Raw genomic sequence first — 14,996 nt, forward strand, 5'->3', positions numbered from 1 at the left:
ACAACTTCTTCCTTTCCAATTCTGGGGCTTATTTCTTCTTTCTTGATTGATCTAGCTGGAACTTCAAGTACTGTGTTGAATAGGAGTGGTGAGAATGGACATGTTTGTCTTTTTCCTGATTTTAGAAGAAGAGATTTCAACTTTTCACCATTAAGTATGATGTTAGCTGTAGACTTATCACTATGGCCTTTATTGTAGTTAGGTGTGTTCCTTCAATACCTAGTTTGTTGAAAGTGCTTATTTAAACAGATTTTGAATTTTGTCAGCTACTTTTTCTGCATCTATTGAGATGATTATACAATTTTTAAATTCATTTTATTAATGTAATTTATCACAAAATTGATTTGCATATGTTGAACCATCCTGGATTCTCTGGGATAAATCTCACGTGATCATGGTAAGTGATCTTTTTAATGTGCTGCTGAATTTGATTTGAAAGTATTTTATTGATAATTTTTTAACATTTTTTATTGATTTACAATCATTTTACTATGTTGTGTCATATTCCAGTGTAGAGCACAATTTTTCAGTTATAAATGAACATATATATATTCATCATCACATTTTTTCTCTATTTTATTGATAATTTTTGCATCTACCATCATCAGGAATATTGGCCTGTGTTTACCTTGCTGGTAATGGCCTTTTCTGGCTTTGCTATCAGGGAAATGCTGACCTTGTAGAATGAGTTTTGGAGTCTTCTCTCCTCTGGGCTTTTTTGCGAAGAGTTGACATTAACTTTTTCTTTTAATGTTTTGTAAAATAAAAAAATGTGAAATCACTTGGTCCTGGGCTTTCCTTCGTTGGGAGATTTCTGATCACTGATTCAGTCTGCTTGCTAGTATTTAGCCAGATAGATGCTGTATTTCTTCCTGATTCAGTTTTGAAATGTGTATTTCTAAGAATTTTTCCACTTCTTCTAGGTTGTCCAGAATATCATTGTTCAAAGTAGCTTCTTATTATCCTTTTTATGTTTATGGTATCAGTTGAAATATCTCCTTCATTTAAAATTATTTGGGCCCTCTCTCTTTTTTCCTTGGCTAGTTTAGTCTAGCTAAAGATTTGTCAATTTTGTTTAACTTTTTAAGAATCTATTCGTTTTGTTAATCTTTTAAAATTGTTTTCCTGTTCTCTATTTCACTTATTTGTGCTCTAATTTTTATTATTTCCTTCCTTCCCTTACTTTTGACTCAGTTTTTTTTCTTTTTTTAATTCCTTAAGATATTTATTTCTACTTTCATACCATTGTAGTCAGAGAAGATACTTAGTATGATTTCAACCCTCTTGAATTTGCTAAGAGTTGTTTTGTGACCCAGTGTATGGTCTGTCATAGATAATGTTTCATTTTGCTTAAGAAGAATTTATATTCTGCCATTGTCAGATAGAAAGTTCTTTATATGTCTTTTTGGTTGAAATCTGCTGTTTTCTCACTGATTACCTGTCCAGATGATCTGTCCGTTGCTGAGGGTGGGGTATTAGAGTTCTTAGCTGGTACTGTTTTGCTGTTATTTCTCCTTTTAGCTCCATTAGTTCTGCTGCATATGTTGGAGCACTTCAGCGTTAGGTGCATAAATACGTACAAGTGTGATACCTTCTTCATGGATTGACCTCTTTGTTATTATTCAGTGACCATCTCTCTTCATATCATTTTTGTTTAAAATATATTTTGTTTGATTTAAGTATAGCTACTTCCACTTTTCTTGAGGTGTCATTTAATTAAAATATCTTTTCCTTCCTTTCACTCTATGCATGTCTTTAAGGCTAAAGCAAGTTCTCATGGGGAGTGTATCATTAAAACTTGTTTTTTTCTTTAATCCGTTCAGCTATTTTATGACTTTTGATTGAAACAATTAATCTATTTACATTTAAAAGAATTATTGATAGATAAGGACATTCTACTGTCATTTTGTTAAATGATTTCTGGCTGCTTTGCAAATGTATTGTTACTTATTTTGTATTCTATTGCTTTTTTGTCTTCTGATGTTTTTTGGTATTAACGTTGTTTGACTGATGTATCATCTTCTTTTGTTTAATTACTACAGGTTTTCCCCTAATTATTACATAAAATATCTTAAAATTATAACACTCTATTTTGAATTGATGAAAACCTAACTTTTCAATAGCATTACTAAACTTTATACTTTTATTTCTTCTTGTTCTCACAGTTTTAATTATTGATGTTACAATTATTTTATATTTTATAACTAATAACATTGTAGTTATGAATATTTTACTATGTTTGGTTTTTAGCTTTTAGACGAGTTGTAAGTGAATTGCACATCACCATTACTATATTACAGATTCTGATTTTGAATATGTATTTACTATTGACAGTAAGTTTTATCCTTTCTTACGTTTTCACAAATTTTATTACCATCTTTTTACCTCCACACAAAGAAATCTCAGCATTTTTTGTAAGGCAGGTCTGGTTGTGATAAACTCCTTCAGTTTTAATGGTTTTAGAATGACAAGGGCTTTGTTACTTTTTCATTTCTGAAGGACTGCTTTGCCAGGTGTAAAATTCTTGGTTCACTATTTTTTTCTTTCAATGTGTTGAATATATCACCCCTGGCCTAAAATGTTTCCCTTGAGAAATCCACTGATAGTCTTACGGGGTCTCTTCACATGTTGTTTCTCATGTTTTTCCTTGCTGCTTTCAAATTTCTTTCCTTGTCTTTTACTTTTGACAGTTTAATTGTAAGAGGTCTTGATGTAGGCCCATCTGGGTTCAAGCTATTTGGGCCTCATAGGTCTAGATGTCCATTTCTCTCCCCAATAAGTTTTGAGCCATTATTGCTTTAAATATACTTTCTATGGTTTACTTTTTCTTGCTTTCTTAAATTCTATAGTTATATACGTAACTCTACATATAGTTCTTTATAGTTTTTTAAAATTACTTTGTTGAATGTCTCATTTTATTTATGCATTGTTTTCCTGATTTATTTAGCTGTCTGCCTGTGTGTTCTTGTAGTTCACTAAACTTCTGTAAGTGGACACCTATTCTGAATTCTTTGCCTGACAATTGATAGATCTTCATTTATTTGGTGTTCGTTATTGGAACTTTATTATCTTCCTGTGGTGGTTCTAGTTGGGTGCCCGAACCCTGTGGGTGGCAGGGTGGGGGCGTTGGGGTTGGGGACCCAGCCGGCCTGGTCCACCAGCTTGGCCAGCCCCGCCGCCCTGCCGCCCCAGCGCCCGGCCCCACTGGCAGCGTCCCTACTGCAGGAGCCGCAGCCAAGCATCCGCGCTGCGGGCGGGAGGGGGAGGAGCGCGCCCAAAGCGTGGGAAGCTGGGTGGGAGCCGAGTGCTCCTGGACCAACTCCCCGAGGAGGAACGCGGCCTGGGGTCTGGGCCGCCGCGTGCCTTCACTTCTGCTCCCGCCTGCCAGGCAGGTAAGGGGGCGCTGGTGGGGGCGCGCAGGTCGGGGAGCCGGCGGGTGAGGCCTGGGCTGTGCCGTTGGGGAGGCGCACAGGGAGGGGTGCGGAGGTGAGGCCCAGGCCACGCGCCCCGTTAGGACCCTGAGGCGGGTCAGGGGCCGCTGTCCTGGTTCGTGGTGTCCCCTCCCCCCGCCTCCCCACATTAGTCATCCCTGAACGCCGCGTCTTCACTGCCTCTTACACCCGGGTTTGGGAAAGCAGGTGAAGCTCCGGGAGGTGAGAGGGCTCTGGACTGCCAGGGAGCATCTCCGACTGGCCTTCAGGCCACGGCCAGCTCCTGGGAGGAGGATGCGTAGCTGTCGCGGGTCCTGGCGGTGGCCATGGTGGCATGAGGGCTGCCCTGTGCAAGCCCCTGGATTTTCTTCCCTATTCCCCCGCAGCCTGGACTGGGGCGGCCTCTGCTTCCCCATGTTCACAGGGTGCACGTCTGGTGGTCAGCCTGCCCCTGGGAGGCAGACGCTTGCTATCTGGGGGTGGGGGGCGGGGGCGGCATCATCATCTGCAACAGCGGGGAGAGGGGTCTGTCCCTGGGATCCTGTGGATTTGCTCCCATCTCCCCCATGGCCTGAGGGCTGCCTCTGCTCCCCCAGGTTCGCGGGTCACAGGTGACAGGTCAGTCTGCTCCTGGGAGGCGGGCTCGGTGTGGTCAGTGTGCGGGGGCGGCAGCAGCGACAGCGAGAAATGGGAGCAAATCCCCGCACTTGCACAGGGCAGCCCCAATCCCGCCATCACTTCAGTAGCCCTCTGACGGCAGGGCGCCTGCCTTCCTGGAGCAGGATGACCTGTAACTTGAGTCCCGGGAACCTGGGGCAGCAGAGGCTGAGCCCAGGCCATGCCGCAGGGGAGATGGGGGCAAATCGCCCAGCTCACCAGGGGTAGCGCGCCTCTCCTTGCAGCTGCCCCAGGTTCCTGGGACACTGGTTTCCAGGACAGTGGGCTCCCAGGAAGCAGTGGCGGTGCGGTTAGGAGGCGGCGGGGAGGGGGGCTGCCCCCATGGGGCAGGTGGACTTCCTCCCATCTCTCCTGGGGGCGGGCTGTGCTGCCGCAGGTTGGCAGGACGCATATCTTCACGTCAATCTGCTCCTGGGAGGAGGGCGCCGTGTGGTCGGGGGGGGCAGTGCAGCAGCGGGCCCAGGACTTTAGGAGTACTGGGCTAAGCCCAGGATAGCTCACTCACCTTTCTTCTCTTGCTTCCTCAGTTGGTGGCTGTAGTGGCTTTTCCATTAGAGGTTATTATCAGATACTGAACGTAGGTTTCTGTGACTAACATTTGTAAATCTCAAACTTCCACATTTATCCTCCCCCCACCCCTTTCCCTGGTAACTGTAAGATTGTTTACTAACTCTGCAACTCTGCTTCTGTTTTGTAGGTGAGTTCATAGTGTCTTTTTTTTAGATTGCACATACAACTGATACCATACAGTATTTTTCTTTCTGTTTCTGGCTCACTTCAATTAGAATGATGATCTCTAGGTCAAACCATGTTGCTGCAAATGGCATTATTTTATCCCTTTTTATGGCAGAGCAGTATTCCATTGGATAAATATACCACATCTATATCCAGTCATCTGTTGCTGAAAATTCAGTTAAGTTGCTTCCATGTCTTGGCTATTGTATATGGTGGTGCAGGTATCTTTTTGTATTTGAGTTCCCTCTGGATATATAGCAGAAATGGAATTGCTGGATCATAGGGTAAGTCTATTTTTAGTTTTTTGAGGAATTTCCATACTGTTTCCCATAATGGCTACACCAAACTACATTCCCACCAGCAGTGTAAGAGGGTTCCCTTTTCTCCACACCCTCTCCAGCATTTATCTTCATGAACTTTTAAGTGATGGACATTCTGACTGATGTGAGGAGATACCTCATTGTAGTTTTGATTTGCATTTCTCTGATAATTAGTGATACTGAGCATTTTTTCATGTGCCTATTGGTCATTCGTATGTCTTCATTGGAGAAATGCTTATTTAGATCTTCTGCCCATTGTTGGATTGGATTCTTTGTTTTTTGTTATTAAGCTTTATGAGCTGATTATATAATCTGGAAATTAAGTCTTTGTCAGTTGAATCATTTACAAATGTTTTCTCCCATTCTGTAGTTTGTCATTTTGTTTTGCTTATGGTTTCCTTTGCTGTGCAAAAGCTTGTAAATAAGCTCAGTTAGGTCCCATTTGTTTGTTTATTTGTGCTTTTGTTTCTGTTGCTTGAGTAGACTGCCCTAGGAGAAGATTACTGAGAAGTATGTGAGATAATGTTTTGCCTTTGTTTTCTTCTAAGAGGTTTATAGTGTTGTCTACATGTTTAAGTATTCAAGCCATTTTGAATTTATTTCTGTGTAAGGTGGGAGGAAGTATTCTAACTTCATTGACTTACATGCATGCTGTCCAGTTTTCCCTACACCATTTGCTGAAGAGACTGTCTTTACTCCATTGTATATTCTTGCTTCCTTCGTCAAAGATTAATTGACCAGAAGTTTGTGGGTTTACTTCTGGGCTCTCTATTCTGTTCCATGGATCCTGTAGGTCTGTTTTTGTAGCCAGTACATGCTGTTCTGATTGTAGCTGTGTAGTGTTGTTGAAGTCTGGGAGGGTTATTCCTCCAGCTTTATTCTTTTTCTTCAGTTATGCTTTGGTAATTCTGGGTCTTTTGTGATCCATATAAATTTTAGGATGATTTGTTCTAATTCTGTGAAAAATGTCCTGGGTGGTTTGATAGGGATCACATTAAATCTGTAGAATGCTTCGAGTAGTATGTCCGTTTTAACCATATTAATTTTTCCAGTGCAAGAACATGGGGTAGCTTTCCATTTCTTTAGGTCTTCTTTAATTTCCTTAGTTAGTGGTTTGTAGGTCTCTGCCTATGTCTTTCACTTCCTGGGCCAGATTTATTCCTAAGTATTTTATTTTTTTTGAATGCAGTTTTAAAAGGAATTATTTCTTTCAGTGTAAGGAATGTCACTGGTCTCTGTATGTTGATGTTGTGTCCTGCTACCTTGCTGAATTGTTTTATTAGCTCTAGTCATTTTTGTTTGGAGCCTTTAGGGTTTTCTATATATAGTATCATGTCATCCACACATATGACAGTTTTACCTCTTCTCTTCCAATTTAGATCCCTTTTATTTCTTTTTTGTTGTTGTTCTTATTGTTGTCTTATTGCTCTGGCTAGGACTTCCAATACTACATTGAATAGAAGTAGTGAGAGTGGGCATCTTTGTCTTGTTCCAGATTTTAGTGGCAAGGTTTTCAGCTTTTCTTGGTTGAGTATTTTGGTAGAGTATTATGCTGGCTGTGGGTTTATTATAAATAGCTTTTATTATGTTGAGATATGTTTCCTGTATACCCACTTTGGTAAGACCATGGGCTCAGTGTGTTCAGGGGGCTAGGATAATGGTAGCAGAGGTAACAGCGGCAGTGGGAGGAGAGGGGCTGCCCCTTGGGAGCCAGTCACTTGCTCCCATCTCCCCTGTGGCCGGGGCTGGGAGCGGCCTCTGCTGCCCCAGGTTCACTGGACCCTCATCTTTAGGTGAGTCACCTCCTAGGAGGCTGACATGGTGTGGTCAGGGGACGGGGGTGGTGGGAGGGTGGCTTCCCCCTGCAAGCCCTTGGATTTAGTGCCATTTCCCTGTGGCCTGGCCTAGGGGCAGTCCTCTGCTGCCCCAGGTTTGCAGGACTCACATGTATAGGTCAGCCTGCTCTCTGGAGGCCTGTGAAGTTTGGTTAGGGAGCGAGGAAGACAGAGGCGGCAGCTTCAGTGGCAGGAGAAGGGGGCTGCCCTGTGCCTCCCTGTGGGTTTGCTCCCATCTTCCCAGGGGCCTGGCCTGGTGGTGGCCTCTGCTGCCCCAGGTTCCCTGGAGGCTTGTCCTAAGGTCATGCTGCTCCTGAGGGGCGGGCACTGTGCATTCAGTGTTTGGGGGCTGCAGCGGTGACATGAGAAATGGGAGCAGATACCTACTATAGCGTGTGGCAGCCCCAATCCTGCTGTTGCCACTGCCAAGTCCCCTAAACCGCCCCACGCCTGCCTCTCAGGAGCAGGCTGACAGGGAGAAGTGCTTTGCAAGCTGAGGAATTGCAGCTGCCTCCAGCCCCACCTGCCCGCGCCCTAAGCCTGGGACAGCTGACTGTGCACTGCGCACACGCTCAGGATCCTTGTTTGGTGGCTGTCACCATGGTGATTGGAGCTGGACTGCCCTGCCCGCGCGGGGTGAGGGGTGAGAGGGTCAGCTTGGGTTAGGGGTGCACTCGGGGTGAGGGGGGAAAGGCTGAGGGATGAAGGGCTGCTGGGAGTGAGGGGACCCCACTGAGGGGTGGGCGGTAGTCCCAGGGTGAAAGGTGAGGGGGACCATCTTGAGATGGTGGAGGGGACCCCGGGTGGAGCATGAGGGGTCAGTTTGGTGTGTGGGGAGTGTGAGGGCAGGGACCTCAATGTAAGGAGAAGGAGCTTTGTCTTGGGGGTCCAGGTCAGGGACCAGGCCTGGCCAGAGGTAGGGAGGCAGTCACTAGGTGGGGCACTGCAAGCAGGGGGGTGCGGCTGGGGGTGTGGTCTGGTCCAGGGCCCGTGGTGGTACTGGTTGAGTATCAGGACCCAGTCGATGGCGGGTGGGAGCATTAGGGTTGGTGGGGACCTGGAGGGGTGGGCCACAGGGTCGCCCCTCCCCACCAGCCCTCCCCGCCCGGCCCCACCCAGCCCCACTCTCCTTGTCCCACACTGCAGGAACCCCAGCCTGAGCTTCCCCTCTGTGGTCCAGCAGAGGCGGGGCAGGCATGCAAGCCTGGACGTCTGAGCCCACCCAGATCAGTGGAAACTGGGCAGGAGCCCGGTTCTCCTGGACCAGCTACCCATGGAGGAACACGGCCTCGGATCTGGGCCGCCTCTTTCTGTGGCCTCTGCTGCCTTCACCCAGCAGGTAAGGGGGCGCTGGTGGGGGCGTGCAGGTCAGGGAGCCTACGGGTGAGGCCTGGGCTGTGCAGCTGGGGAGACGCACAGGGAGGGGTGTGTGGGTGAGATCCAGGCCGCATGTCTTGTTAGGACCCTGAGGCGGGTCCGGTCCCCCGCCCTGGTTCGTGGTGCCCCAGCCCCCTCATTAGTAGTCTTTGCTGCCACTTATACCCGGGTTTGGGAAAGCGGGTGCAACTTCTGGAGGTGAGAGGCCGCCATACAGCCAGGGAGCACCTCCCACTGGCCCTCAGGTTGTGGCCTTCCTGTGTAGGTGGACCAGCCTGGCCGGTGGAGGCCACCCTGGACCTTCTGTGTCACAGTTGACCTGAGGCAGAATAAGGGGTGAGGCCTGGGCCTTTGGGAGCTGGTCACCCTGCCACCAAGATCAAAAGCTTTTGAGAAGTCTATTTTTAGTCTTTTGAGGAATGCCCCTACTGTTTCCCACAATGGCTGCACCAAACTGCATTCCCAGCAGCAGTGTCAGAGGCTTCCTTTTCTCCGCAGCCTCTCCAGCATTTCTCCTTTGTGGACTTTTGAATGACAGCCTTTCTGACTGGTGCGAGGTGATGTACTTCGTTGTAGTTTTGATTTGCATTTCTCTGATAAGTAGTGATACTGAGGATTTTTTTTCATATGCCTGTTGACCATTTGTATGTCTTCACTGGAGAAAGGTGTGTTTAGTTCTGACCATTTTTGGATTGGGTTGATGTTTGGTTATTCAGTTGTATGAGCTGTTTATATATTCTGGAAATTAACCCCTTGTCAGTCTCATCTTTTGCGAATATTTTCTCCCATCTCATAGGTTGTCCTTTTGTGTTGCTTATGGTTTCCTTTGCTGTGCAAAAGCTGATGAATTCAGTTTGGTCCCATTGGTTTGTGTATCTGTGCCTTCATGTCTGTTTGCTGGGGTGGACTGCCCTAGGAGAGTGTTGCTGACGTGTGTGTCAGATGTTTTGCGTATGTGTTCTTGAAAGAGGCGTGTAATGTCTTGTCTTATGTTTAAGTCCTAAAGCTGATTTTGAATTTATTTTTGTGCACGGTGTGAGGGAGTCTCCTAATTTCACTGATTTCCATGCAGCTGTCCCGTTTCCCCTGTGTCATTTGCTGAAGAGACTGTCTTTACTCCACTCTATGTTGTTCCTGCCTTGTTTATCGAAGATGAATTGACCAGAAGTTTGTGGGTTTTCTCTCTGGACCCTATATTCTGTTCCCTTGATCCGATGTCTGTTCCCTCACCGCCCCCCCAACTTTTCCAGTTTTATTAGGTAGAATTATTACAGTGCAACTGCACATACACGTTATATTGCATATAGATATGTATATACAGTATACTGCACTTTTTTTTTTTAGTTTACATAAATGTACTACTTACCATTTCTAAGAAGAGATTAGGTTTTTCAACTTGCATATTTATCAAAGGACTAAAGCCAACTCAAAATAAGAATCAACAGAATATGGTAATACGATCATAAAGGACAGTCAGATGTGCTTACACATATTGAAGAAATCAAAATGAAAACTAGTCCTTTTGTAGCCTTATTATTATTGTTATAATTGTTTTGATTCCTCATATAAATAATAACATATGGCATTTTTCTTTCTCTTTCCGGCCCACTTCACTTAGAATGACAGTCTTCAGGTCCATCCATGTTGCTGCAAGTGGCATGGTTTTATGGCTGAGTAGTGTTCCATTGTATATATGTACCACGGTTTCTTTATCTAGGCATCTGTCGATGGACATTTGGGTTGTTTCCATGTCTTGGCTGTCGTAAATAGTGCTGCTGTGAACATTGGGGTGCATGTGTGTTATTGAATTTTATTTTTCTCTGGATATGTTCCCAGGAGTGGGATTGCTGGATAATGTGGTAGGTCTGTTTTCATTTTTTTAAGGAACCTCCATACTGTCCTCCAACGTGGCTGCACCAATCTACACTCACACCCACAATGTCGAAGGGTTCCCTTTTCTCCACCCCCTCTTCAGCATCTGTCACTTGTAGACTTCTCAATGGTGGCCATTCTGGCTGGTGTAAGGTGATATCGCATTGTAGTTTTGATCTGCATTTCTCTGACAATGAGTGATGCTGAGCATTTTTTTTCATGTGCCCTATTGGCCATTTGAATGTCTTCTGTGGCGAATTGTTTGTTTAGGTCTTCTGCCCATTTTTGGATTGGGTTGCTTGTTTCTTTGCTATGAAGGTGTATGAGCTGTTTGTATGTTTTGAAAATTGGTCTCCTGTCAGTCATATCATTTGCAAAGGTTTTCTCCCATTCTGTAGATTGTCTTTTCGTTTCGTGGATGGTATCCTTAGTTGTGCAGAAGTCTGAGTTTAATTAGATCCCACTTGCTTATTTTTGCTTTTATTTCCAGTAGTCCAGGAGCTGGTTTAAAAAATACACTGCATTAATGTATGTCCATGAGTGTTGTGCCTGTGTTTTCCCCTAGGAGTTTTACAGTATCTGGTTGTACATTGAGGTCTTTAATCCATTTTGAGTTTATTTTTGTACATGATGTTGGAGAATGTTCTAATGTCAGTCTTTTACAGGTAGCTGTCTGGCTTTCCCAGCACCACTTATTGAAGAGACTGTCTTTCCTCCACTGTGTGTTCTTGCCTCCTTCATCATGGGTTAATTGACCACACGTGTGTGGGTTTATTTCTGGACTTTCTATCCTGTTCCATTGATCCCATATGTCTGTTTTTGTACCAATAACGTGCTGTTTTGATTATAACTCTGTAGTATTGTCTGAAGCCTGGGAGGGTTATTCCTCCAGCTTCGTTCTTTTTCTTCAATAATGCTTTGGTAACTTCAGGTCTTCTGTGATTCCATATAAATTTTAGGATGGTTTGTTGTAGTTCTGTGAAAAAATGTCCTGGGTAATGTGATAGGGATAGCATTAAGTCTGTAGGTCGCTTTGGGCAGCGTGGCCATTTTGACATTATGGATTCTTCCAGTGCAAGAACACGGGATGTCTTTCCATTTCTTTAAGTCCTCTTTCATTTCCTTAGTCAGGGTTTTGTGGGTCTCCACATAAGAATTCTTTCACTTCCTGGGCCAGATGTATTCTTAAGTATTTTATTTTTTGGATGCGGTTTTAAAAGGGATTATTACTTTCGTGTAAAGAAATGCCACTGATTTCTTTATGTTGATACTGTCTTCTGCTGCCTGGCTGAGTTGTTCGATTAGCTCTAGTTGTTTTTATGCAGAGGCTTTAGGGTTTTCTATATATAGTTTCATGTCATCCACATATAATGACAATGTTACCTCTTCTCTTCCAATTTAGATCCCTTTATATTTCCTTCTGTTGTCTAATTGCTGTGGCTAGGACTTCCACTACTTTCTATGTTGAATAGAAGTGATGAGAGAGGCCATCCTTGTCTTGTTCCCAATTTTAGCGGAAAGACTTTCAGCTTTTTGCTGAGGAGTGTTATGCTGGCTGTAAGTTTGTCATAAATAGCTTTTATTATGTTGAGATATGTTCCATCTCTACCCACTTTAGTAAGAACTTGGGCTCATGTGGTCAGGGGGCTTGGGACGAAGGTAGAGGTAGCAGTGGTGGGAGGAGGAGGGCTGCCCCTTGGGAGCCAGTCATTTGCTCCCATCTTCCCCATGGCCTGACCTGGGAGTGGCCTCTGCTGCCCCAGGTTCAGTGCACCCATGTCTTTAGGTCAGTGTGCTCCCAGGAGGCTGGCGTGGTGTGGTAAGCGGGTGGGGGCAGCAGTGGCAGGAGTGGGGCTGTCCTGTGCAGGTCCTTGTGTGTACTCCCATCTCCCCAGTGGCCTGGCTTGGGGGCAGCCTCTGCTGCCTCAGGTTTGCAGGACTGATATGTGTAGAAACAGACTCATAGATATAGAATACAAACTTGTGATTGCCAAGGGGGAGTGGGGTGGGAAGGGACAGACTGAAAGTTCGATATTTGTAGATACTGGCAGGTGTATGTAGAATAGATAAACAAGATTATACTGTATAGCACAGGGAAATATATACAAGATCTTGTGGTAGCTCACAGTAAAAAAAAATGCGACAATGAATATATGTATGTTCATGTATAACTGAAAAATTGTGCTCTACACTGGAGTTTGACACAACATTATAAAATGACTATAACTCAATTTAAAAAAGTAAAAACAAAAAGAATAGGCAGACAAAAAAAGAATAAAATAAACCTAATCACACTCCCCCACAAAAATAATAATTAAAAAAGATTTTACGGAGCAACAAAAATCACAAGCAGGAGTGACCTGCAAAGATTACAAAGTCTTACAAAGTTCTTATTTCCAGGTCCCTGTGTTTTAATTCGTGATTCTCTTACAAAATAATAAGTAATTGGAAGCCTCCTTTGATTTCTGTCTTTCTTTTTTATGTCTGAATATGAGACTTAGAAAATCTCCCACTTCTTTCCTCTAGCTAGATCTGAAGTGGCCCATCTTCCTAGGGCACACACAAAAGTTGTACTATTTTAAAAATCCCACTCAGTAGGTCTCCTGACTAGCAACAGAGTCACAGGTTATCCCCCCTTAAGTGCCCTCTGGGGCATTTAATCTAGACAGAGATAAGTTCAACACTTGGCACAGAGCGTCTATTCAGAGAGAAGCCAAAAACTGAAAAGAATTTTTTTTAGAAATAATAAGATACTAAGTTCCTATCTTCTTTCATGATGAGTTATTATAGAAAAATAACTGCATAATTTAAAAAGTAAGAATCTAATTTTCAAATAGGTGAAATTAACCTCCAGCTCTCACAAAAACATACTTCAAATACAGTTTAGCTGAATGTATTTCCAGGGCCACTGAGCTTAGAATCCACACCTTTGATGAAATTTAAAGTGTGATTGAAAATTAAAAGGATTGTGGTGGTTGAATGGAAACATTTATAGATTTTACTATGAAAAGTTTTATTTTCTGTTGTATAAATAGACCAGTAGACATATGCTGGAGATGCCAGTCAATGTTTTGCATCCACCACTCCCATCCTGGCTCCTGCTCAAAAGGTGGACCTAGGTAACTGTTCTTGGAACTAGTGGCCCTGACTTCCCAGTGTTAAGAGTAATGCAAGCCTGTATCTCACTCTAGTTGGGAATGTTCTTCCTAAATGTATACTGGCTCATTGAGCAAATAAGCTAGTATTAACTCCATTGAATGTTTACGATTATAAAAAGTGTAAATTTGTGCTCAACCAAATCGAATTATTATTCTGATTTCCAAGAGTAGTTACATTTTATAGTTTGTTAGCTTGAAGACTATATTTAGGTAACTTAAACCTTAGACTTAAATTAATTCTCGGGTATTCATTGGATGCCTAAATCATTTCTAAGATATGACAATGAAACATTGGTTACTAAGCATACTTTTCAGTTTATATGCTTTTGTTTTATATTTTAAATGCTAAAAAGAGGCTATTTCTTTGGGTCTGTTAATTAATGTGCTTATTTTTGCAACTTTGAGAAGCCCTTAGAAGCTGTAGAAAGTTGTGTTACATGCATTCATAAGCTTTGCTCATCTGCTAAAAAGTCAGTGTATATCATAAAATTCACAATTACTTACCCTCTAGTTTTTTGTGAAATAAAAGCTATTTTGGTTAAAAGTTACTGTTAATACAAATGATTGCAACCATATACTTTGGAGCAATAGTTTCAGAGAAATACAACTACTATGCACGTGCTTTTGTTTTTCAAGGAAAATAGTTCTTTCCTAACGCAGCCATTCTCAGGGCTTTTGATCTACAAACTCCTCTGTACCACATTTCCACCAGCAATGTATGGGTGATATATTTTCTCTGTATCTTTACCGGCATTTGGTGTTATCATTATTTGTTATTTTAGCCGTTCTGCTAGGTGTGAAGTGATATCTCATCATAGTTTTGGCTTCTATTTCTCTAAGGGCTAATGCTTTTGAACATCTTTTGATGTGCTAATTTGCCTTCTGTATAACTTCTTCAGTGAAATGTCTCTTCATTTTTTGTGTATATATATATATATTTTTTTTTTTAACTGAAGTATATAGTCAGTTTACAATGTTGTGTCAATTTCTGGTGTACAGCACAGTGCTTCAGTTATACATGAACATACATATATTTGTTTTCATATTCCTTGTCACAATAAGTTACTGCAAGATATTGAATATAGTTCCCTGTGCCTATACAGTATAAGCTTGTTGTTTATCTAATTTATATATATTAGTTAGTATCTGCGAATCTCTCAAACTCCCAACTTACCCCTTCCCACCCCGTTCCCCCATTCAAGGCCCAAATGTTAAGAGAGTCCTGTCTCTTTGGCATCTTTTGTCCTCTGGCAGCATCTCTTTTCTCCACTCTATTCAGCATAGCATGTCCTGTTCTAGCACACCAAATCCAACAGAGGGAATTTTAGGTATAAACGGTATGTATTGGCATATTTGAGACATAACACTAACATGGCTTTAAATTGTAGCATTGTGTATCTGGGAACATGGTTAAAGCGGTAATTCCTTCTAGTGTGTTCTTGACACTGCTCACCTTATCCTCCTCTTTATTAAAAAGCCATTAGATTGCCCTTTCTCCAATGAGGCTCTGAACCTTAGTTGCACGTTCTTCCGGATTAGAATACCTAACACATGAACGCAGAGCTCACTATATGTCAGGCACTGTATTAA

The 14,996-nt window shown here is 43.1% G+C and overlaps 1 pseudogene; it reads left to right on the forward strand.

Annotated features, from left to right (window-relative positions):
• The window catches only part of LOC106731171, a 90,849-nt pseudogene that overhangs the window by 58,516 nt on the left and 17,337 nt on the right, over window positions 1-14,996 (forward strand).

The sequence above is a fragment of the Camelus ferus genome, chromosome 2 (assembly GCF_009834535.1).
Source record: "Camelus ferus isolate YT-003-E chromosome 2, BCGSAC_Cfer_1.0, whole genome shotgun sequence".
Classification (NCBI taxonomy): domain Eukaryota; kingdom Metazoa; phylum Chordata; class Mammalia; order Artiodactyla; family Camelidae; genus Camelus; species Camelus ferus.